Genomic DNA, 24,065 nt, shown 5'->3' with positions numbered 1-24,065 from the left:
GACCCACATCTTTATAAAGAAGGAGTAGATGGTGTTATTAGGCATTGTGTACCTGAGCATGAATAGGAACAGATCCTATGCAAGTGTCACTCCGAGGCTTATGGAGGGCACCACGCTGGAGATAGAACTGCACATAAGGTATTGCAATCCGGTTTTTATTGGCCTACTCTCTTCAAGGATGCTCGTAAGTTTTTCTTATCTTGTGATGAATGTCAAAGAATTGGTAATATTAGTAGACGTCAGGAAATGCCTATGAATTATTCACTTGTTATTGAACCATTTGACGTTTGGGGCTTTGATTATATGGGACCTTTTCCTTCCACTAATGGGTATACACATATTTTAGTTGTTGTTGATTACGTTACTAAGTGAGTAGAAGCTATTCCAACTAGTAGTGCTGATCATAACACTTCTATTAAGATGCTTAAATAAGTTATTTTTCCGAGGTTTGGAGTCCCTAGATATTTAATGACTGATGGTGGTTCACATTTCTTTCATGGTGCTTTTCATAAAATGCTTGCTAAGTATGATGTTAATCATAGAATTGCATATCCTTATCACCCACAATCTAGTGGTCAAGTAGAATTGAGTAATAGAGAGCTCAAATTAATTTTGCAAAAGACTGTTAATAGATCTTGAGAGAATTGGCCCAAGAAACTTGATGATGCATTATGGGCCTATAGAACTGCATATAGAAATCCTATGGGTATGTCTCTGTATAAAATGGTTTATGGAAAAGCATGTCATTTACCTCTCGAACTAGAACATAAGGCATATTGGGCCATTAAAGAGCTCAACTATGATTTCAAACATGCCGGTGAGAAGAGGCTATTTGACATAAGCTCACTTGATGAATGGAGAACTCAGGCCTATGAGAATGCCAAGTTGTTTAAAGAAAGAGTTAAAAGATGGCATGACAAAAGGATACAAAAGCGTGAGTTTAATGTAGGTGATTATATTTTGCTGTTCAACTCTCATTTAAGATTTTTTGCAGGAAAGCTTCTCTCTAAATGGGAAGGTCCTTACGTTATCGAGGAGGTCTATCGTTCCAGTGCTATAAAAATCAACAACTTCGAAGGCACAAATCCAAAGGTGGTGAACGGTCAAAGAATCAAACATTATATCTCAGGTAATCCCATAAATGTTGAAACCAATATTATTGAAACCGTAACCCCGGAGGAATACATAAGAGACACTTTCTAGAATGTTTCAGACTCCGAAAAGGAATAGGTATGTGGTATGGTAAGTAAACCGACTCCAAAACAGTTCTAATAGCAAATTTTCTCCGTTTTGGAATATTTAGAAAAATAGGAAAATAAGAAGCAGTCCGGGATGGACACGAGGCCTCCACGAGGGTGGAGGGCGCGCCCTACCCCCTGGGCGCGCCCCCTACCTCGTGGGCACCTCGTGTGCTCTCAGGGCTCCGTTTTCTTGCATGATACTTCTTTCGGTCGGTAAAAAATCATTATATAATCTCCCGAAGGTTTTGTCTCCTGTATCACGCAAATATCCTCTGTTTTCGTTCCGAGCTGTTTTTTCGACAGATCTAGATCACCATGACATCTCCAAGCGCCCCCAAGGACAAGTTCTTTGAGAAGGTCATCAACCCCTACCTCGCGGAGGTGCTGCAACACCCTCAAACCATTGAGATGCGTGATGGGTTGCTGCACATCCGCGATGTTGATGGACCAAGGAGGACAGAAAACGTGGAGACGAGACTCGAAGCAATGGAGCTACAAGTTTTCAAGTGCCAGGGGATGGTGGAACGCGGACTCAACGCCAACCATATGATGATTGCGGAGTTCACCAACAACCACAAGCTGGATGCCAAGAACATTGGGGAGACCATCTTCAAGCTTCATGAGAAGATTAAGCACCTCCAAGCCCAAATCTATGACCTGTAAAACCAAAACTGTGAGTATGAATATAGATTCAAGAGGATGAGTTTGGCTGCAGATTTGAGGATTCCGGAGATTCGATCATCCTTCTATGATGGTGAGCCTATACCTTGGAAGATGGACGACAAGCCTACATCATCAACAACTCCATCACCTTCGCCAGCAAAGGAGATATAATCACATGGGTATGAGCACTCCCCTTGGCAACTGCCAAGCTTGGGGGAGGTGCCCCGGTATCGTATCACCATCACACTCCTATCTTTACCATTTTCCTTAGTTCGATCATTTTGGTAATATCTTGATCTAGTAGAATAAAGTTTTTGGTATGATCTAGTTTTGAGTTTTGCTTTATGATCCTTCTATGTAATCGAGTCCGTGAGCTATATAATAAAGATTAGTGTTGAGTCAAGGGATTGATTATCTTGCTATGATCTTGAGGGAATAAAAGGAAAAGAAAGAATAAAAAGAAATAAAAAGAGATCATATTGATCTTATGGAGAGTAATGACTTCACATATAAAGAGTCTGATGATTAAAAGTTGTTGAGAGTTGACAAACATAGTTTTGGTCATTGTTGCAATTAATAGGAAGTAATAAAGAAAGAGAGGTTTCACATATAAATATACTATCTTGGACATCTTTTATGATTGTGAGCACTCATTAAAATATGACATGCTAAAGAGTTGATGTTGGACAACGAAGACAACGTAATGGGTCATGTTTTCTTATATCTGAGATAAAGTATATTGTCATGGATCATCCAACATGTTGAGTTTGCCTTTCTCCCTCATGCTAGCCAATTCTTTGCACCAAGTAGAGAAACTACTTGTGCTTCCAAACACCCTTAAACCTAGTTTTGCCATGAGAGTCCACCATATCTACCTATGGATTGAGTAAGATCCTTCAAGTAAGTTGTCATTGGTGCAAGCAATAAAAATTGCTCTCTAAATATGTATGATTGATTAGTGTGGAGGAAATAAGCTTTATACAATCTTGTGATGTGGAAGAAATAAAAGCGACGGACTGCATAATAAAGGTCCATATCACAAGTGGCAATATAAAGTGACGTTCTTTCGCATTAAGATTTTGTGCATCCAACCCTGAAAGCGCATGACAACCTCTGCTTCCCTCTGCGAAGGGCCTATCTTTTACTTTTATCTTCTACCTTATGCAAGAGTCATGGTGATCTTCACCTTTCCATTTTACATTTTATCCTTTGGCAAGCACAGTGTGTTGGAAAGATCCTGATATATATATCCAATTGGATGTAAGTTAGCATGAACTATTATTATTGACATTACCCTTGAGGTAAAAGGTTGGGAGGTGAAACTATAAGCCCCTATCTTTCTCTGTGTCCGATTAAAACTCTGCAACCATAAGTATTGCGTGAGTGTTAGCAATTGTGAAAGACTAAATGATAGTTGAGTATGTGGACTTGCTGAAAATCTCTTACATTGACTCTTTCCAATGTTATGATAAATTGCAATTACCTCAATGACTGAGATTATCGTTTGTTAGTTCTCAATAAAGTTTCTGATTCATACTTTGCATTGTGAATAGATTATTACTTGAGCATAAGAAATCATATGACAATATCCATATATGTTGCTGTTATAAGAATGATCATGATGCCCTCATGTCCGTATTTTATTTTATCGACACCTCTATCTCTAAACATGTGGACATATTTATCGTTATCGGCTTCCGCTTGAGGACAAGCGAGGTCTAAGCTTGGGGGAGTTGATACGTCCATTTTGCATCATGCTTTTATATCGATATTTATTGCATTATGGGTTGTTATTACACATTATGTCACAATACTTATGCCTATTCTCTCTTATTTTACAAGGATTACATGAAGTGGGAGAATGCCGGTAGCTGCAATTCTGGGCTGGAAAAGGAGCAAATATTAGAGACCTATTCTACGCAACTCCAAAAGTCCTGAAACTCCACGGAAGTCATTTTTGGAAATAATAAAAAATACTGAGCAAAGAAAATACCTGAGGGGGCCCACACCCTAGCCACGAGGGTGGGGACGCGCCCTACCCCCCTGGGCGCGCCCCCCTGCCTCGTGGGCCCCCTGGTGGCCCTCCGGTGCCCATCTTCTACTATATGAAGTCTTTCGTCCGAGAAAAAATCATAAGCAAGCTTTCGGGACGAGACTCCGCCGCCACGAGGAGGAACCTTGGCGGAACCAATCTAGGGCTTTGGCGGAGCTGTTCTGCCGAGGACACTTCCCTTCGGGAGGGGGAAATCAGCGCCATCATCATCGCCAACGCTCCTCTCATCGGGAGGGCGCCAATCTCCATCAACATCTTCACCAGCACCATCTCCTCTAAAACCCTAGTTCATCTCTTGTATCCAATATTTGTCTCCAAGTCTGGGATTGGTACCTGTAGGTTGCTAGTAGTGTTGATTACTCCTTGTAGTTGATGCTAGTCGATTTATTTGGTGGAAGATCATATTTTCAGATCCATTATGCATATTAATACCCTTCTTATTATGAACATGAATATGCTTTGTGAGTAGTTACGTTTGTTCCTGAGGACATGGGAGAAGTCTTGCTATTAGTAGTCATGTGAATTTGGTATTCATTCGATATTTTGATGAGATGTATGTTGTCTCTCCTCTAGTGGTGTTATGTGAACGTCGACTACATGACACTTCACCATTGTTTGGGACTAGAGGAAGGCATTGGGAAGTAATAAGTAGATGATGGGTTGCTAGAGTGATAGAAGCTTAAACCCTAGTTTATGCGTTGCTTCATAAGGGGCTGATTTGGATCCATATGTTTCATGCTATGGTTAGGTTTACCTTAATACTTCTTTTGTAGTTGTGGATGCTTGCAATAGGAGTTAATCATAAGTGGGATGTTTGTCCAAGTAAGGACAGCACCCAAGCACCGGTCCACCCACATATCAAATTATCAAAGTACCGAACGCGAATCATATGAACGTGATGAAAACTAGCTTGACGATAATTCTCATGTGTCCTTGGGAGCGCTTTTCTCTATATAAGAGTTTGTCCAGGCTTGTCCTTTGCTATAAAAAGGATTGGGCCACCTTGCTGCACCTTATTTGCTTTCATTACTTGTTACTTGTTACATATTACCTTATCACAAAACTATCTGTTACCAATAATTTTAGTGCTTGCAGAGAATACCTTGTTGAAAACCGCTTATCATTTCCTTCTGCTCCTCGTTGGGTTCGACAGTCTTACTTATCGAAAGGACTACGATAGATCCCCTATACTTGTGGGTCATCACTTGCCCCTTGCACCAAAGAGGAAACAAGGACATTGTGCGCACTGGCGCCCGCCTGGCGCCTGCCTGGTCTCGATCGTCATGGCTTACGTCACTGGAACCTCGCGAGGTTTTGTCTTGCCTTGATCTCTCCGCCCCTCGCGAGCCAGCCTGGCGAGGCCGGTACCGAGGAGGTCTTGTGTCGTCCACCTCGCGAGGCTTGGCCCCTCGCGAGGGTCTTGAAAGCTTGTTGGTGAAGATGGGTCGTACGGGCCCGCTCGCAGAGCCACGGGGTGGGCCGCAGGCAGGCAAGTCTGGGGACACCCGTTCCCAGAACACCGACAGCAGCCCCCGAGCCCAAGGCGCGCTCGAACTTGGCTTCGAGGCGAAGCCAAAGGGCAAGTGCGGAGCACCACTGGCCCCAATAGCCTGCAACCTTGGTCGACGCGTGGCGGTTGATTGGACGTGGGCGTCTCCGCTTCCCCACGCTGCCTCGGCAACTGCCCGACTGTCAAAAGGCTGGCACAGACAGCGCTTTCCTTCACTGCTTCCTTTCGCCTTGCTCAGATCCCCTTTCTTGTGCCCTGCTTCCGAAATCTCCAGATCTGCTTCCATCTTTTACCGCATCGGCGACCAATGGCGCCTCGCAAGGCCAAGTCTACCTCGTCGCTGGCTTGGTATGTGCCAGCTCTCGACGCGCCCAACGTCTCGGAGAAGAACCTCGCCGCCACGCGCTTGCTGACGGCGGGGGAAAGCAACGAGAGGGGGAAGACGGAGCTCCGGGTTGCCTCCGACGAGCCGGAGCCCGAGGGGAGCACCTTCTTCCCCTTCTTCACGAGCAGCGTCGTTGCAGGGCTAGTTCCCCCCTTCTCTGACTTCTTCTATGAGGTCCTCCGCCACTATGGGCTGCAGGTGAGATCCACGAAGGAGATTGTGGTCACCACGCCGGTTCAAAATCTCTGGTAGCCAAGGCGTTTCGTCACGGTTTCTATTGGTTGACAGCTCATGCTGATGCCGAGGACTTGGTCAAAAGATGTGATGGCTGTCAAAAATTCTCAAGGCGCGCTCATGTACCGGCTCAAGAATTGAGGATGATTCCAATCACCTGGCCGTTTGCAACTTGGGGGCTGGATATGGTTGGGCCCTTTAAGTGATCCAAGGACAAGAAGACCCATCTTTTGGTGGCAGTTGATAAATTCACCAAGTGGGTGGAGGCAGAGCCAGTCAGTAAGTGTGATGCAGCTACGACGGTTCAATTCATCAAGAAGGTGATCTTCCGGTTTGGCTTTCCACACAGCATCATAACTGATAATGGTACCAATTTATCCAAAGGTGCTATGAAGGAGTTCTGTCAACGTGAGCACATCCGGCTTGACGTGTCGTCGGTGGCTCACCCCTAGTCCAATGGTCAAGCGGAGAGGGCCAACCAAGAGATCTTGAGAGGCATCAAACCCCGGCTTATGGTTCGTTTGCAACGGACGTCGGGTTGTTGGGTTGAGGAGTTACCTTCTGTGTTATGGAGCATGAATACCACACCCAATAGATCGACGGGGTACACACCATTCTTCATGGTCTATGGAGCGGAGGCGGTGCTCCCAAGTGATATCCGTCATGATTCGCCTCATGTGGCGGCTTATGTTGAAGCTGACAATGAGAAGGCACGGCAGGAAGCGCTTGACCTGTTAGATGAGGAACGTGACATGGCAGCAGCCCGTTCGGCGATTTATCAGCAAGATCTACGTCGCTATCACAGCCGCCGGGTTAGAACCAGAACCTTTCAAGAAGGCGATTTGGTGCACCGACTCATCCAGGATCAGACAGATATGCACAAGTTATCCCCACCTTGGGAAGGACCTTTTGTGGTCAGCAAGAATCTGCACAACGGGTCATACTACCTTATAGATGTTCGAGAGTGCAAGGACTCACGTAAATCGGAGGAGGAGACCCACCGGCCGTGGAATATTGCTCATCTTCGGCCCTACTATACTTGAGCCATAGGCTCTACTTATGTACATATTATGACAATGTATATATTATGATAAATATAATAAACCGGAACCTCAGCTAAAGCGGGGTATCTGTTGTTTTTCTTATATCATGTGTGGTTATATGGGGGCTTCTATTCATAAAGCGGCGTCCGGTTTACCCCTTGATTCAGCTTGTTAAAGCTTTATATAAAGATCACTTGGGGGCTTGGTCGTATTCGAACCATAGTCACACCTCTTGATCCGTGCAAAGCCATAAAATCACTTGGGGGCTTGGTCGTATTCAAACCATAGTCACACCTCTTGATCGGCTCAAACGCCAAAATTACTTCAGGGCCAAAGAGTGTTGTAAAAGGAGCAACTCAAACATAGGCACCCACTGAGCACAGCTCAAAATGTTACTTGGGGATTCTTTGCTGTCGCAATGAACAAAGAATCTACACTTGTAATAGGGTATCAAGCCATGGCTTGGAAGCCTGGTGTATACACCTAAAACCCCGGGTTAGCCTGCCTATTTAAGTAAGTCACTCCGCCCAGGTAAACCTGGTATGACCCTTCGAACTTTGACAAGTTACTCTAAAATAAGACCCTGAACTTGTCAAGTTCAAACGATGATTGGTTAAGGATTGAGGACCATCTTAAAAGGCTTTGTGAAATGGTTTAACTCAGTGGCCTGGCAGCCCATGAAAAGCCTCGAATTTGGGGCCTGGCAGCCCATGAAAAGCCTCGAATTTGGGGCCTGGCAGCCCGTGAAACGCCTCGACTACAAGTTTTTCATTTGCTTTTTGCCAAAATTTTCTCTTAAGACTTATGATGTTTTTTGCTAAACTGGTGTTCATCAACCTGGCTAGGCCGTCAACTACAAGTTTTCAGTACATAGTCACTTATAACTCGGAGTTTCTTAACCCGGTCTGGCTTCGATTCAAAGTCGCGAGCATTAAATAAACCGGTGTTTATTATAGCCCGGAACGGTTTTATCGTAAGCCGGCATAATATAACAGGAGTTATTGATACTCCGGATTAGGGTTATTACCCTCATTACAATAGTTGGTCAGCCAACATTATGACCCAAGGTCACAGGTATCAATTATTTTTCATATTTGATCATCTTTTTTCAGCTTCGGTTATACACCTTAGCTATATATCTGGGCATCATGACCCGTCCGGCGGTACACCGCCAGGGCACTATCTACTTCTTGTGTGCAGGAATAGCTTGAGTAAATCGCTATGGGTTATGAGCATAATATGTCTTAAAGCATGGTGGATTAACAAATGTCAGGCACACATAAATATGCACGAAGGCATACCAGACCAAGTGTTTTAACTAGCCTATTACAAGGCGTTTTAGTGCCCAAATGGATAATTGTTTCACAATAAGCATTGCAACATGTAGAAGACTAAACCGGCCTCCGGATCATGAGTCGTCACCAGCTTGGCCTGACGGCTGCGGATCGTCTTGCACCGGTTCAACTCCCTCCTCTCTACCCAGTGGCTGGAAGTCAACAGTTGCCCAGTTGATCCCAGTTAGGGCTTGGAATACAGCTTCATCGCTTATAAGCGTGCACGGTTCAATGTCAGGGGCATAAGTGTGCTTACGGATTGGTGGGATAAGATTTTGCGCTTCTGGAATTGGTGCAGCAACCTGTCTGTTCTTATCATCATAACTCGCCTGGTAATACGAGAGATCCGCCTCTTCAGCCAGTTGACAAGCCAGTGGACGTACTTCCCGGTTTATGGCTCGGAGATCATCATTGCCAAATTCTGATCCATCTTCTTTCAAGCTAGGATAGCCTTTGGCCACTTCCGCTGGATCAAGATCAGGTACCCATGCTTTTGCCCGGGTTAGTGCGGTCAGAGCGCCCGCTCTTGGAGCAGACTTTTTTAGCTCTTCTACCCGGGCAGGAAGCATAGATAACCTTTCTAGGGTTTCCTTGATTAAAGTGGGGGGAGGCTTATTGTGTGAAGCGGTATAGATGATCCGCTGCGCACTGATATACAACTGCTCTATCAGAGTATAGGCAGCCTTCAGCTTCTTTTGTACATCAGAGCCCAAATGGCTAATGCGAGTTCCTGCATCATTGTAAACATTAATAAACCGGCAACACATGGGACGATATGTTGAAAGTATAAGGAAAAGATGTTTACCAAACACAGCAGCAGTCATGGCATGAATCTGCCGCTTTACGCTAGTCAGTTCATCCACCACCGGTTTAAGAGCTGCTTCTGCGTCTTCGGCCCTTTTTCGCAAAGCGGATTTTTCTGTCTCCCAATCCGCCTGCTCCTTGTTGAAGCTCTCTTTCAGTTTTTCCATAGCGTCTAAAGCGCTGGTCAACTCTTCCTTGGCCTTGGAGGTTTCGGCTTGCTGAGAATTGATGTTCTCTTGCAGATCAACTCTTTGAGCTTCCTTCTTGCTCAGCTCAGCCTATAAAGAGACAGATATATAATGAGTTGATAGTACATATGAAGTACCAAGCACATAACAAGTTATGCCCTTGATACTTGGGGGCTAATGCATATTTGCTCCTTATCAGAAATTTCTACAAGTCCCAAGCACAATACAAGTATTAATCTTGGCACTTGGGGGCTAATGTGTGTTTGCTCATAACTGCTGATATGGGAATTCTTCAACAGTCCCGGTTCATCTTTATAAAGTTAAACCATCACTTAGGGGCTACACCAGTGAAAAAGATGCAGTGTTGCAAATATCAAGTTATTACTAAGTCCCGGTTTAGATTGGTATCATAAACCGTCACTTGGGGGCTACTGGAGTTGATATTTGAAAATGGACATAAGAGACATAGTTGTATGGTTACCTCATATCGCTCCTTCATCAGATTTACTAAATCGGCTTCATAATCATGACTGGTGTACAGATGGTTCAAGAAGCCAGAGTGAATATCTTGGGCGTTGAGATGAGCGTAGCTGGACAAATCGGTGCTCCATTTACCCTTGCCCATAGCAGAAAGTTCATCCTTGGCGCTACGTTTGGATAAAGCGACCGGGTTGCCAGGGGCAGTGTAGCTGACACCGGTAATCGTAGCATCATCCTCTTTATCATCAGTAGCCTTCACGGGAGTTGGCGGATTGTCAGTGTCCTTCTCTGGCCGGTTTATCATCAGGTCGAGCCGGGCTGGACGGATTTTCAGCATGGCTTGTGGTGTCAATTTCTACTTGTTCAGTAAATAAGTCCTGGTCTTGAGGCGGCGGATCATTGAGCATGGCATCAGCATCGGTTTCTTTCGGATCTGGAGTTTTTTCCGGTTCAACAACCGTATTATCATCAGCCAGTTTATTCAACCGAGCCTTCTTGCTGGGCTTGGGTTTGGCACTGAGGAAAATAAACATGAAGAAAAGTACAGTATGCAAAAATAATACATCAAGGATAAAAGCAGGTGCATAACTTACCCAGGAACTGTCTTGAGGGGCGGAAGCTTTGTGCCCAATGACTCGCCAGAAGATGAGTGGGAAGTGCCCTCATAATTTGAATCAGATGGATTAAGAGGCTGTCGGAAACAACCCGCCTTGGGGCAAGAAGTGTCAAGAGTATAAGAGACCTCTGCTCGGCGTTTCCGAACCGGAGTGTTCGGTAAACCGGCGGAGGTAACTACCTGGCCGTTGTGCCGGGTCGTACGGCGAGCTTCGTGTTGTTGTGTCTTCAAAAGAAAGTTTGGGTCCAAGTAAGCAAGGGGGTGAGAAAAATTTTACTTTCCGGTGTGCCCGACAGATTTTCGATGTTGGCAGAGGATCTGAATCGGAGGAAAGAATGATTACCTCTACGTCATCAGCTTGACTGCCTTCAGCGTCGTCCTGATAATAGTCATTGTCAATGAGGTGTACGAAAAATGAACCAAGAGAGTCAAGTTCTACCTCTGTTTCCGGGTTACCCACATCATCATCAGCATTTGGCTCGGAGGATGAAGTGGTCCTTTTCTTGGCAGGTTTCTTAACAACTTTGGTCTTCGGGCGAAACGGCTTGGCCGGTTTGTCCTATGGTTTTGCCGGTTTATCCTGTGGCAGTTTTTTATTCCAGAACGGATCATCACCCTGTCAAAAATAGACAAACTTTCAGAGAATATTTGGAAAGAAGCAACTTACGACAAAAAGGGTATATGGTTCTTACAGCTGGCGGTTTGTTGGAGGTGCAGAAAGGACTTAGTCCGGTCTGGCCGCAGACGGCCTCCGGTTCATTCAACATTTTCTTGACAGCCTCGGTAACTTCAGCCTCTGTTAGCTGAATATTAATATGTCATTGAGGATCGGTCAAACTTCCTGTGTACTCACACATCAAACCGGGGCGCCGGCTTAAGGGCAGAATGCTCCAGCTTATCCAACAACGAGCAAAATCAACACCTGTTAAACCGTTCGCCATGAAGGCTCTAAGCTTTGACAGTTGTGGGGCATAGTTGGCCCTTTCTTTTGCCGTCAACCTTTGAGGAAAGGGATGTGTGTTGCTAAGGCGGTGAGGGCGGTAACCCGGCAAGGGGTTTTCATTAGTTGGAGATGTATCTTTGCAGTAAAACCAAGTCTGGTTCCACTCTTTGGGGTGACTGTGAAGCTTGGCATGAGGGAAAGTGACTTCCTTCCTTTTCTGAACCGCCATTCCGCCTAATTCAGTATTGGGTCCATCTGTGAACTCTGTGCGGCAGTTTAAGTGAAAGAAATCTCTAAACAATTCAACTATAGGGTGAATGGATAAAAGGCAGGCGCGAGAATCGAGGAGCGCGAAAAATGGGATATGTGACAGCTCTGTTGCCTCGATTGTCGGAGGCCCATTAATGAAGGTGGGTCATGCACAGTTCTTAATAACAGATGACGTCATGGCGATTTATCATGGTCCTGGAAAGTGACGTCATGGCGGTTTACAAGATTTCTGTGAAGATGATGATGCGTTGAGGATTGACATGAACCAGTTCAAATCAATCTGGGGCCTAATGTCAGGGATATTACTACTGGGCGTAAACCGGCCAGGAGAGGCCGGGTTAACCCCATAATGGTTCATTATATCTGAAGCCCATGAAGACAAAGACAGTGACGCTTTATGAAGGCCCAGGGCCCAGAGTCGGTTTAAAGCCTGTAGACATAAACCGGTATTAGTATGTAGACTTGTGTTGTAAGAAAGAAAGAGCAGAGACCGAGCCGGACACGTTTATGAGCCGGCCTCGGGATTCTGTAAACCGACGGGCGTCAACCCATGTATATAAGGGGACGACCCGACGGCGGTTCAAGAATAACAGACAACAACTCGAGACTCAGGCAAAGCGTATTCGCTCCCTAGTCATCGAAACCCTAGCAATTCCACAACAACTGGATTAGGCTTTTACCTTCACCGCAAGGGGCCGAACCAGTATAAACTCTCTGTGTCCCTTGTCCGCTTTAACCCCTTTAAGCTAACCCATAGCAATGGCTCCACGACTAAGTCCTTTCCTTAGGACATCTGCCGTGACAAAACCACGACAGGTTGTCTCCCAACAAGCGCTTTTAATTTATGCCTTTTAGCTAGGCATGATGAATTTAACGATGCTCGCATAAAAGAAAAGAATTGAAACATAAAGCGAGCATCAAGAATCATAATTTCCTCTCTCATAATAATTTTCAGTAGCATCATGAATAGATTCATCAATATAACCATCACATAAAGCATTCTCTTCAGGATCCACAAGCATAGAAAATTTATTACTCTCCACATAAGCAATTTTATTCTCATTCAGAATAGTGGGAGTATCATATGAGACTTGAATACTAAAAATTGTTCCCACATTAAAAGAGTAATGATCAGTAAAAGGATATTCAAAATTATGGCAATAATTATCACTACTTTTTATAACATAAGTATCTGTAGCGATCTGACCTCAGACGGTCAAATCTCTGTGCATAAGTGTCATCCCTGGATCGGTAATGCTGACACACACAATACTCGAAGGATTTATAACAGAGTGCAATCACACACTTATTACATCGAATGTCTCAAAAGAGTGCATTGTGGAGTAGTTATTAGATGATGGGTTGCGAGAGTGATAGAAGCTTAAACCCTAGTTTATGCGCTATTCCATAAGGGGCCGATTGGATCCAAAAGTTTAATGCTATGGTTAGAGTTTATTCTTAATACTTTTCTCATAGTTGCGGATGCTTGCAAGGGGGTTAATCATAAGTAGGAGGTTTGTTCAAGTAAGAACAGCACCTAAGCACCGATCCACCCGCATATCAAATTATCAAAGTAGCGAACACAAATCGAACCAACATGATGAACGTGGCTAGATGAAATTCATGTGTACCCTCAAGAATGCTTTGCTTATTATAAAATAATGTTTTGGCATGTCGTTTGCCTCAAAAGGATTGGGCTACCTTGCTGCACTTTTGCTACTATTATCGTTACTTGCTCGTTACAAATTATCCTGCTATCAAACTACTCGCTACTTATAATTTCAGTGCCTGCAGACATTACCTTGCTGAAAACCACTTGTCATTTCCTTCTGCTCCTCGTTGGGTTCGGCACTCTTACTTATCGACAGGACTACGATTGATCCACTATACTTGTGGGTCATCAGTTGGTATGCTCTTTTTTTGGCCTCGTTGGCAATTTGTATGATAAGGTGTAGTTAGAAACCTTATGTTTTAATGCATCTCCTGGAGATCTGGCTTGTAGACTCAGGGTATCTCCAATGCTGACTCGCACACTGGACATCACATCTGTTCGCGGATCAGTGGGGGTCAGTCTGTGGACATTGATGCGGGAGTCGGCCATCCAAAGCTAGTCGCATACATTGCAAGCCGGATTTCAACTAACCGGATGAATTGCATGCAAACCAAATGATTTGCATATAAACCGGGCGAAAACATTTACATTTCGGACATATTTCAACTAAACTATAGCGGACAACGCTAAAACTAGTCTGTCACCGACCGCGGTGAATCTCCACTCCCACAACATGTCTTCCCCTTGTCCGGCAACTCACTCGTCGGACTGACGTGAGCCTCGGAGGGATATGCTTCAACGGAAGGGGAAGATTAGCCTCCCTTTGCCACCGTGAAGCACAAATTAAAGTTGTTTTTTAGGCACGGGAAGATGGTCACCTTGGTCTACCCCCCTCCCTCCCCCCTCACCGGGCAAGTCACCGGTTGTACCAACCCGCGACGCGACGGCGGTGGCCTTCCTAAGATCCAAGTGGTGGATGCCTCCCATGATCTACTTTTCCTCATTGTCCACGATGGCCAAGGAAGTGCCGACCTCCGCGAACATGCCTTCTCACTCCCCTTGCCTAACGCGTTGCCGCCATTGCTCGCGGCGGATTTGCCGGAAGACGATGTTGGCTAGCCTGGACATCCAAAATTTCAATTTGTTGGGAGAGAGTGTTTGGCGGCGGATTTGTAATATGTCAATCTTGGTTTTCCTTGTTTTATACTTTGTTTAAAAATTGATAAGTGTTGTTGTGTGCATTACGATGATGCAAGTCATAAGGTTTAGGGAACCCCCCCCCCTCGTACCCCCTCGCGTCGCCTCCCATGGGCTACGTGATAACCCACAAGTATAGGGGATCGTTTGTAGCCTTTTTCGATAAATAAGAGTGTCGAACCCAACGAGGAGCTAAAGGTAGAACAAATATTCCCTCAAGTTCTATCGACCACCGATACAACTCTACGCACACTTGACGTTTGCTTTAGCGAAAACAAGTATGAAACTATTTTGTAGGTGTGATGCTAGAACTACTTTGCAAGAATAAAACTAGAAGTACCTTGCAGGATAATAAAAGTTAGGTGTTTAGTAAAAGGGTTTGTGTCAACAAGTAAGTTATTTGTCCCTAGGCAATCGATAACAAGTACTGGTAATCATTCTTGTAATTTTATATGAGGGAGAGGCATGAGCTAACATACTTTCTCTACTTGGATCATATGCACTTATGATTGGCCCCTAGCAAGCATCCACAACTGCTAAAGATCATTAAGGTTGTGAAACCCAACCATAGCATTATGTATCAAGTCCTCTTTACTCCCATACGTCATACCCCACTTACTCCGGTTTAAGCTTCTGTCACTCTTGCAACCCACCATAAGCGAACCATGAACATATTGCAACACCCTATAGCGGGGGCCCCTCACGTTTGCGCGAGAACGGAGGGCACTGTAGGACAACACAATAACTAAAATATACAATCATACCAACCAAGATCACGATTAACCCACAGGACAAAACGAATCTACTCAAACATCATAGAATAGCCAAATATCATTGGGAAATAATATATGGAGTTGAGCACCATGTTTAAGTAGAGATTACAGCGGGGAGAAGGGGTGTTACACCGCTGCATAGAGGGGGAGAGAGTTGGTGTTAACGGTAGCAAGATTGTTGATGTAGATCGCCGTCCCGGTCGTTGCCCCGGCGACACTCCGGCGCCACCGGAAGCGAGGGGAAGAGAGCCCCCCCTCCTTATTCTTCTTCCTTGGCCTCCCCCTAGATGGGAGGAGAGTTCCCCCTCTGGTCCTTGGCCTCCATGGCGACGGAGGGGAGGGAGCCCCTCTGAGATTGGATCTCCCTCTCTGTTCTCTTCTGTTTCGCGCTCCCCTGATCTGGCCGAAAATCGTTTCTTATATTCCGGGAGATCCGTAACTCCGATTGTGCTGAGATTTTAACACGATTTTTTCCCAGATATAAGCTTCTTTGCGCCCGAAGTAGAGCTCCAACTGACGTACAAGGTGAGCACAACCCACCACCACGAGCCAGACTCCACTGGCGCGCCCTGGTGTCTTGTGGGCTGTGTGGGCCTCCGTTTGCGGTGATTCCAACTCCCAAAAATCACATATATTCCAAAATAATTCTCTGTAAAATTTTATTGCATTTGGACTTCGTTCGATATGGATTTTCTACGACACAAAAAACATGCAAAAAAACAGGAACTGGCACTAGGCACTGGATCAATAGGTTAGTCCAATAAATCATATAAAAAGTTTCCAAAAATATGTGAAAGTTGTATAATATTTGCATGAAACAATCAAAAATTATAGATACGACGGAGACATATCAGCATCCCCAAGCTTAATTCCTTCTCGTCCTCGAGTAAGTAAATGATAAAAAAAGATAATTTTTGATGTGGAATGCTACCTAGCATAAACTTGATCATATGTCTAGTCATGGCATGAATATTAAGACATAAGTGATTCAAAGCAATAGTCTATAATTTGACATAAATACATCAATAATCAGGCATCCCAACAAACAATCATGTCTTTCAGAATATCAATGCTAAAGAAAGCTATCCCTACAAAATCATATAGTCTTGTCATGCTCTGTCTTCTTAACGCAAAGTATTTATCATGCACAACCCCGATGACAAGCCGGGCAATTGGTTCATACTTTTTAAAGCGCTCCAGCTTTTTCAACCCTCACGCAATACATGAGTGCAAGCCATGGATATAGCACTACAGGTGGAATAGAGTATGATGATGGGGGTAAATATAGACAAGACAAAAAAGTAAGAAAGTCTCACACCGACGCGGCTAACCAACTGGCTATGGAGATGCCCATCAATCGATATCAATGCGAGGAGTAGGGATTGCCATGCAACGAATGCACTAAGAGCTATAAGTGTATGAAAGCTCAATATGAAAACTAAGTGGGTGTGCATCTAATCATATAATGAAAGATTCCCAGTAGTTTATGAAAGTGACAACATATGAGACTCTCCATATGAAAAACATGGTGCTACTTTGAAGCACAAGTGTGGTAAAGGATACTAGAAATGCCCCTTCTCTCTTTGTTTATTTTTTTTATTTTTTTCTTTCTTTTTTCCTTTTTCTTTTTCTTTCTTTTTTCTTTTTTCTTTCTTTTTTTCTTTTTTTCTTTTTCTTTTTTCCCCTCATTGTCCGGAGTCTCATCCCAACTTGTGGGGGAATCATAGTCTCCATCATCCTTTCCTCACTGGGGCACTGCTCTAAAAATGAATAATGATGATCATCACACTTCTATTTACTTATAACTCAAAGGAAATAAAAATTACAACTTGATACCTATGACAAAGTATGACTCTATATTAATGCCTCTGGCATGTACCAAGATGTGCAATGATCTAGCATAACATGTATGAAAAATGATGAACGTTGGCTGAGCCACAACTACTATGTCAGCTATATGATCATGCAACGCAATATGACAATGAATTCTCAAGTCATCAAACGGAAGCGGTGGAAGTTGGATGGCAATATATCTCGGAATGGCTATGGAAAAGACATAATAGGTAGGTATGGTGGCTGTTTTGAGGAAGATATAATAAGGCTGATGTGTGACAGAGCATATCATAACACAGGGTTTGGATGCACCGGCGAAGTTTGCACCGACTCTCGAGGTGAGAAAGGGCAATGCACGGTACCGTAGAGGCTGGCAAACTGCGAAAAGGTAAGAGTGCGTATATTCCATGGACTCACATTAGTCATAAAAACTCATATACTTATTGCAAAAGTTTATTAGCCATCGAAGCAAAGTACTAATACGCATGCCCCTAGGGGGATAGATTGGTAGGAAAGACCATCGCTCGTCCCCGACCGCCACTCATAAGGAAGACAATCAATAATAAATCATGCTCCAACTTCATAGCATAACGAGAGACTATACGTGCATGCTTCGGGAATCACAAACCTTAACATCAATATTCTTACTAAACACAACCGTTTACTAGTACCTCCCCCATATTATCATCTCTATATCACAAAACTATTGCAAGGAATCAAACATATCATATTCAGTGATCCATAAGTTTTATGCAGGATTTTATGACTAACCATGCAATTGACCAATTCCTGTTGACTCTCTAAATAGATATAAGTGAAGCACGAGAGTTTAATTCTTTCTATAAAAGATCACTAACAAATATAAGTGAAGCAAAAGAGCATTCTTCAAATAACGGTTTTCTATGTGAAGAGAAACAGGCAATCCAAACTTCAAATGATATAAGTGAAGCACATGAAGCATTGTATAAAGCCGTACTCAAAATATATGAGTGAAGTGCAATGAGCATTCTATAAATCAATCATGGACTATCTAATACCAGCATGGTGCGTAAAAGAAAAGTGAAAAATAAACACAAAAGACGCTCCAAGATTTACATATATCACATGAATGAAACGAGAACGAAAACATACCGATACTTGTTGAGGAAAGATGGGATGCCTTCTGGGACATCCCCAAGCTTAGACGCTTGAGTCTCCTTGAATATTTACCTGGGGTGCCTTGGGCATGCCCAAGCTTGAGCTCTTGCCTCTCCTCCTTATAAGTGCATCTAGTGCCACCCCTAGTTGGTTTTGGAGTATTGGCGACAAACCTGGTTGAGGGACTAATGTGTTTGTGAGAATTGCAGTATAACACAGGTAGTAGTCCCTCATTAATTCGGTTTACCTACCAGAGATGATCCCTAAAAATGTATGAAGACATTGAAGACAATGGTGGTATGTGAAGACAATCACATCGAAGCTTATGACTCGAGAAGACATTCACGAGAAGATTATGAAGTGCGAAGACATAGTTGTTTCTTAGTTTCCTTTTCTTCTTTGTTGAGTCATAGGAACCACCGTACTGTTAAGTGGGGTCCAAGTGAACAAAGTCAGAGTGACTGAAGTGATGCTCAACCAAATCCTATGTCTTCGAGCGAAGACAATGAGAGCAAATCTAATCCAGAGCTGGATGAGTCAGCTTTACTTGTAGCCCAAGTCAAGCTGCCGCGTGTGTTTGAAATCTGACTATTGGAACACGTGTCAGTTCCTTAGTGACCCAGGGTCATCTCGGACAAATCAGGTTGGGTTGCCTAGTGGCTATAAATAGCCCACCCCCTACACCATAAATTGGTGGCTGCTCAGAGTTAGTGCACGGCTTTTGTCATTTGAGAGCAACCCACCTCGAAGCTTTTGAGAGAGAGAAATCCTTGCGAGGACAAAGCCCAAAACACCCAGAGCCAAAGAGTGTTAGGCATCACTGAAGTCTTTCTGTCCGCGTGACCTGAAGACTTGTTAGACTTGAGGACTGTGAATCCTCCAGCCGGTTAGGCGTCGCGTTCTGAGCATCCAAGAGTCATTGTGGATTGCCGGTGAACGAAGTCTGTGAAGGTTCGGAAATCTACCTTGAAGACTTACCAGAGTGATTGGGTGAGGACTGGGTGTCCTTAGCTCAAGGGGAATAAGGTGAAGACGTGGTCTTCTAAGTTGAATCTGAGCCTCCCTAACCAGATGTATAGTTGTCACAGCAACTGGAACTGGTCCACCAAATCTTTGTCCCCACCAAGAGACTGGTTATATCTTCTCTGCCTTTACTTACAGTTTGTCTTCATGAAGTCATTGCATGCTTACACTATCTGTTTGACTTCACTATATAACTACTTATTCTGATTGGCTTCATAATATCTTCCATCCTGATCATTACTACCTAGCTGCTATTAGTCTTCATGCTTTCACTTCTTTGAATACTTGACTATGGCTTGCCTAGTCTAGTCTACCTTCCGCTGCATGTTAATAGGTTCGTTTCTATTGTTTGTCTTCGAAACTTCCATGTTTTGAAGACTTTCATAAAAATCGCCTATTCACTCCCCTCTAGTTGATAACTAGCACTTTCAATTGGTATCAGAGCAAGGTACTCCCTTGTTTTGTGTGATTTGGTTTAACCACCTGGAGTTTTAGCTATGTCGACTGCAGGGATAATCAAAGTCTCCGTTGCGTGCCCTGTCTTCGATGGCACTGATTACCCCTACTGGAAGAATAAGATGCACATGCATTGATGTCGATCTATGGTATGTCGTCAAGAATGGCGTTCCCAAGACTGGTGAAGCTGTCACCCCTGCTGATGTCAAGAAGTTCGTTCAACTGGATTCTACTGCGAAGAACATCATCTGCGATCATCTGACCAAAGGAAAGTATGGTCGTGTGAGCGCTCTGGAAACTTCGAAGCTAGTCTGGGACTGGCTCTCCAAGGTCAACGAAGGCGTCTCAACCCAGAGAGATCAAAGGATTAGTGTTCTTCGGAACCTCTTCAACCGCTTTAAGAGAAACGACAATGAGAATGTCCAACTCACGTTTGATCGCCTCACTGACATCACAAATGAACTTCATGCTCTCGGCGCCACTGAGATCACCAAGCATGAAATCGTCAAGACACTCCTGAGATCACTTGACAGCTCGTTTGACACCCTAGCCCTGATGATTCAAGAACGCCCTGACTTCAAGACACACGATCCGTCTGACATACTGGAGAGGCTCAACACACATGAGTTTCAGCTACCTGAGAAAAGAGACATCTATGGTCCCAACTATGGCCAAACTCGCGCTTTGAAGGCAAAGGCTGTTTCCTCGTCTAAAGAAGAATCTGACTGCAGTTCTGGTGATCCTGAAGACATTGGAAAGGAGCTTGCTATGCTTGTGAAGAAGTTCCAGAAGTTCACCAAGAAGAAAGGCTTCCGAAAGTCTTCACGATCCAGCTCAAGAAATGATGAAGCTTCTACTCATGACCACAAGAAGAGAACATGCCACAAGTGCAAGAAACCTGGTCACTACATCTCTGAGTGTCCACAGTGGCACAATGAAAACAAGCAGAAGAAAAAGAGCAAGGAATATGATTCTGATGACAAGAAGAAGAAGAAATCCTCAAAGTCTTCTTCCAAATCTTCATCGAAGTCTTCATCACACAAGAAGAGCTCATCTGGCAAGGCTCGTGATTTTGTTGGCAAGGAGATGGATTCAGAGGAGGAGTCTGCTTCTGAGGAGGCGGAGGTGGAGTCTGAGGAGGAGTCCGACTCTGGCATTGCAAGTCTGGCCCTAGCTACAGCCTACGTTGCCAAGTCCATCTTCAACACTGAAGACAATGGCTCCGTCACCAACGCTGATGCTAATGACAAGGACGACTCCGCTCCCACCTACTGCTTCATGGCACGTGGTGCCAAGGGAAAGGTCTCCAGCCGGAAATCAAAGGCATCCGATGCTTTTGCTGGGGACCTAAAACATCTTTTAGGGCGCAAGATAAAATGCCCAAATGGTCTTACTATGTATTTTGTTCCTGAATCGCTTGCCAATCATCCTATCAGTCCTAACCTTGATCTGAGCTTTGATAATCCTGTTGTGCGTCAAATGTTTATGCTTCACAATAATCTTGGTGAAGTTTATCCCCCTGACTGTACTGTAGGGTATGACACCTCATGCTTCAGAATGGATTATGGACAGCGGATGCACTAATCATATGACTGGTGATCGAAGTCTTCTCATGGACTCAACCTTACGTCCATCTGACAAGTGTCACATCACATTTGCTGACACTGGTAAAAGCAAGGTATTGGGTCTAGGTAGAGTTGCAATCTCAAAGGATCGGGACATGGATAAAGTGATGCTTGTTGAATCCCTTGGTTTCAACTTAATGTCTGTCTCAATGCTTTGTGACTTGAACATGATTGTGATATTTCGAAAATATCGTTGCCTTGTACTAATGGAATCTGACAAGTCTCTAGTCTTTGAAGGGTATCGAAAAGATGATTTGTACATGGTAGATTTCTCAGCAGGACCACAGCTGGCCGTATGTCTTCTAGCAAAGGCTTCAGAGTGCTGGCTCTGGCATCGGAGGCTAGGACATGCAGGCATGAGGAATCTATACACTCTCGCGAAGAAGAAACATGTCATAGGCATCGAGGGCGTAAAGTTTAAGAAGGATCACTTATGCGGTGCCTGCGAAGCTGGAAAGATGACGAGGGCCAAGCACCCCTCGAAGACAATCATGACAACATCTCAACCCTTCGAGCTGCTACATGGACTTATTTGGCCCTACTCACAACTCTACTCTCAATACTACTACTTGTCTCTATGGCTTCGTCATTGTTGATGATTATTCAAGATATACGTGGGTGCATATAATCCTCTACAAGACTGAAGTGCAATATGTCTTCAAACGCTTCGCCAACCGTGCCATGAATAACTATGGCGTCAAGATCAAGCATATCAGAAGTGACAACGGCACAGAGTTTAAGAACACCGGCCTCGACCTTTACCTTGATACATTGGGCATCACTCATGAGTTCTCCGCTCCGTACACTTCTCGGCAGAATGGCATCGTGGAGCGCAAGAACCGAACCCTCATTGAGATGGCTCGGACGATGCTTGATGAATACAAGACTCCAAGAAAGTTCTAGCCCGAAGCCATTGATACTGCATGCCATGTCATCAACCGTGTTTATCTTCACAAGCTTCTGAAGAAGACATCCTATGAACTCCTGACTGAGAGCACCTGCCAAATGTGCTAGATGAAGATCCACCTAGTGAATCCATCAAGCTCATGGGAACTGGAGAGATCATACCTTCTGAGGCACAGGCTGAAGAGGAACTCATCATTTCTGCACCTAATCAACCTGAAGCCAATGCTCAGCCTGAAGACAATCCTCCAAATGATGACAATGATCAGCAAGAGCAAAATCTTCGTCCAGTTCATCCTCGTGTTGCAAATGAAGTACAGACTGAGAAGATAATTGATAGCATCAATGCACCAGGTCCACTCACTCGTTCAAGAGCAACACAGCTAGCAAATTTCTGTGGGCACTTTGCATTTGTCTCAATATCAGATCCCAAGAAAGTTGGTGAAGCCTTCATGGAACCTGAATGGATTCAAGCTATGCAAGAAGAGCTTCAACAATTCAAGTTGAACAATGTATGGGAACTAGTCAAGCGTCCTGACCCTCGCAAGCACAACATAATAGGCACCAAATGGATATATCGCAACAAGCAAGATGAGCAGGGTCAAGTTGTCAGAAACAAGGCTCGTCTCGTTGCTCACTCAAGTTGAAGGGATTGACTTCGATGAAACGTTTGCTCCTGTGGCTAGGCTTGAAGCCATTCGCATACTGCTAGCCTACGCAAATCATCACAACATCCTTCTGTATCAAATGGATGTGAAGAGTGCTTTCCTCAATGGCAAGATTGAAGAAGAAGTGTATGTTGCACAACCACCTGGCTTTGAAGATCCAAAACATCTTGATATGGTATACAAGCTTAGCAAGGCATTGTATGGCCTCAAACAAGCCCCTCGTGCTTGGTATGACACACTCAAAGACTTCCTGAAGAGCAAAGGCTTCAAACTTGGTTCCCTGGATCCCACACTCTTCACGAAGACATATGATGGTGAACTGTTTGTGTGCCAAATATATGTGGATGACATTATCTTCGGCTGCACTAACCAGAAATACAGTGATGAGTTTGGACACATGATGCAAGAGCAATATCAGATGTCCATGATGGATGAGCTGAAGTTCTTCCTTGGTCTTCAAATTCGTCAGCAGAGCAACGGCATCTTCATATCTCAAGAGAAATACCTCAAAGACTGCCTGAAGAAGTTTGGAATGCAAGACTGCAAAGGTTACACAACGCCAATGCCAACCAAAAGTCATCTGGGTCCTAACGCCAATGGTAAAGAGTTCGATCAAAAGGTATACCGCTCCATGATTGGTTCTTTACTTTATTCATGTGCATCTAGGCCAGATATCATGCTTAGTGTTTGCATTGTGCCCGATTCCAAGCGGCACCAAAGGAATCGCATCACTTAGCTGTGAAGCGAATTCTTCGATATTTGGCTTACACCTCAACACTAGGATTATGGTATCCAAAGGGCTCAGAGTTTGATCTAGTCGGATTCTCAGATGCTGATTATGCTGGTGACAAGGTAGATCGCAAGTCTACATCAGGCACATGTCACTTTCTGGGACGATCACTTGTCTGTTGGTCTTCAAAGAAGCAAAACTGTGTGTCTCTCTCCACTGCTGAATCTGAATACATTGCTGCTGAATCTTGCTGCGCTCAGCTTCTATGGATGAAGCAAACACTCAAGGACTATGGCATCCATCTGAAGCAAGTACCACTCTACTGCGACAATGAAAGCGCCATCAAGATTGCCAACAACCCAGTTCAGCACTCGAAGACAAAGCACATTGAAATTCGTCATCAC

The sequence above is a fragment of the Aegilops tauschii genome, chromosome 1, assembly GCF_002575655.3.
Source record: "Aegilops tauschii subsp. strangulata cultivar AL8/78 chromosome 1, Aet v6.0, whole genome shotgun sequence".
NCBI classification, from domain to species: domain Eukaryota; kingdom Viridiplantae; phylum Streptophyta; class Magnoliopsida; order Poales; family Poaceae; genus Aegilops; species Aegilops tauschii.
The sequence above is the reverse complement of the archived record's forward strand: the minus strand, read 5'-3'. Positions refer to the sequence as shown.